A 2,977-nucleotide genomic window follows, 5' to 3' on the forward strand; every position below is an offset into this window, starting at 1 on the left:
TTACACATATTACGACTACTTTGCGAGACGAATTTTTTAAGTCTAATTAGTCCATGATTTGATAATGTGGTGCTACAGTAAATATGTTAATGACGGATTAATTAGGCTTAATAAATTCGTCTCGCAGATTACTGAGGATTTGTGTAATTTGATTTATTATTACTGTCCAAACACTCCCATATGACATACCCATGTGACACCCGATGTGACACCTCTAAACTTTAGCCCCTGAATTTAAACACGACATAAAGTGCCCTAATAACTGTCTAGCCTCGTCTCCAATCTCGTCAAGCTTTGACCATTTATCTTGACTAGGTAGCGTACCCGTGCGTTGCTACGGGACAACTAAACTTTTGTACCTAAAACATATGGATCTACGATAAGATAATAATACTTTAAAATTAAATACCGACGTTAAAGTGATATTTAATCCAAAAAGCAAAGTTCGTAAAATTAACATAGCTACGGAGAGCGCGGCGTCGCAGGCTCACCAACTCTACTGCATAGACCTTTCTGTGCGTTGCAACAGGAACAACAAAAAATTTCACGTGATGTATGTTGCTTGGTATTATTCAAGGACTCCGTCAAGCCAAAATTAAAATATTTAGAGTCCATATCTATGTGTTGCTAGACGTTTCCATTTTGCGTTGTTTTATCGAGAAAACTTCAGGTCTGTTTGGATGTCTTAAGAAAAATGAAAATATGGTGGAGAAATGAGAATGCGATCTAAACAGTTAGACTCTAGAATTAGAGTGTAAAATCCAACTATCTACCACAAACCTCTACTATTTGACGATTTGCACTATGCTAAGGCAATTATCACTGTGAGAATAAGATCCAAACACTCATAATTTTATCTAGAATCCAGATTCAATCTCTAGAGTCTAAAATATCACTATGAGGATGAGATCCAAACATTCCCTTCATATCATCCAAATATGCAATCCATGTTACCAAACTAAACCTCGTAGTTTCTGATTGAGATCAGGCCCAGTGCTGAGCTATATTGCGATTTTCTCTTATTACCACCAAATAATAGCAATAAAACTTATGATTCATGAAAGAGGATGATGAGTCCTAGCTTAATATAAAACAAGGCACAAACTGTGTTTAGCACATTGTGATTGCAAAAAAAAAAAAAAACAGAAAAAGCACGCGCTTGTAACTCAATCAATCCATAATGAATTCGTGCTAATGCCACAGCGATATTTAAACAACCAAAATATTTCTATCACCACCAAGTTGAGTCTCCCCATTTGGAGGCAAAAAAAAATCAAGGGAGATGGTTGCAGTGACTAAATCGATGCTATCATGACACCACATGAACCTACATTTAGGTGATAAACATGCTATTTGGCATATATGTGGTCAGACTCTAAACAATGTGCGTAATAACACAACATATTTAGGAACAATAGACACATGTCAAAAATCAGTATCACGGGTCAATCAAATGGAAGGAACTGAATTCATGGCTAATCCCAACAAAGAAACAGGTCACTTGCCTACAGGTAAGGATAGAGCATTGACACTTTTATAGAAGAAACCTAATCAGAAATAAATAATCTGTTGCTAAGTTGACCATACAACTTTCATTTTTCGGATTACAGTGATAAGTCATGAAAATCACTATGTCAATAAAAATATATAGTTGTAACCAATCAACTATTTTATGCTGCAATTCTAATGGTCGACATAGCACAGATGTTTGCCTGAGCTGCATCCTGACTTACAAAATATAGTAACCAAAACCTCTTCTAATTACAGCACATCAAAATGGAAATTGGATAAAAAAATTAACTCACAGACTATACATCTACATGCACACCAGGACCAAATATAACTAATTCCCAACAAGAAATGTACCAAGATTGGCTGTAGAGAGCAGCACAGATCAAATGAGAGGACTGCAGCCTTGCAAGCATGTTTAGGATGGCAAGTTGATAGTACAAGGTCTTCTTGATCCAGTAACCCCAAGAAATCCTATCCTTCTTCTTCTTACAGTTCGATTAAGACTCCATGCTGCAGAATCACAGATTCGGCATAAATGGTTTATATAAGATATATATGGACAATGCACCATTTCATTTTAAATAATCTATACGTCAGTTCCTTTGTTCTAACATGAAAGATCACCAAAACAGCAACATATAAAAAAGCAGTGTGCTAGTCACCTTGCATCCGCTATTAGAGAGGTTAGCCACCAGCAGGATCAACTGCGTTCAACCTGTCGACTGTCATCAATTGTCGTGTCGTGACCAGCAGTGCAAGCCCCGCGCAACCGCGCTATGCCATAAAATCGCCTGGTGTACCTATTCCCAAGCATCCATGATGAGCTACATTAGAAAGTGAACCTGTGAGAAGAAAAAAATCATAGAAAATTAATAGATAAACTAATATGGGTAAAACCTCTACATCTCATACAACTATGAGGCTGTGAAAAATGAAGTACCTCTACTCCAAGAGGCTTGATTTGTCCCAAAGCTTTAGCTGCACCGAATACAGCTGCAGAGCCTCCTATGTCTAATTTTATTAGTTCGATGCTATAGCCTGGCCCGGTCTTGATGTTGTAGCCACCACTGGATTCATAGGCAAATCAAGCATAAGAAAAATAACAAACTATTCCACCTTCTTATCTACTTCTAGTTTTTCATAAAGCCACTCAAAATGTTGCAAGTACTACAAAGTACAAACCTATCAAAAGTTAAACCTGTAACACCTCGGTGTTAAGCATGCATTAACATTCCATCTCATGAGCATAATCATCATTTCATTATGCATAAGCAGCATCTATGCATTCCATTCTAAAGAAAGGAAGTGTCATTTCATGTGGTGCTGAAATTAAATTGAAATTCATCATGTTTAAACTATTTGAAATGCCATGCTCATGTTTGGGTGATATAATTTCTTGGTTTGATCACTAAGATAGCTTATAAATATTTAGGATACAATTTGGAGCAAAGTTTATATTTAAATT

The sequence above is a fragment of the Miscanthus floridulus genome, chromosome 15 (genome assembly GCF_019320115.1).
Source record: "Miscanthus floridulus cultivar M001 chromosome 15, ASM1932011v1, whole genome shotgun sequence".
NCBI classification, from domain to species: Eukaryota; Viridiplantae; Streptophyta; class Magnoliopsida; order Poales; family Poaceae; genus Miscanthus; species Miscanthus floridulus.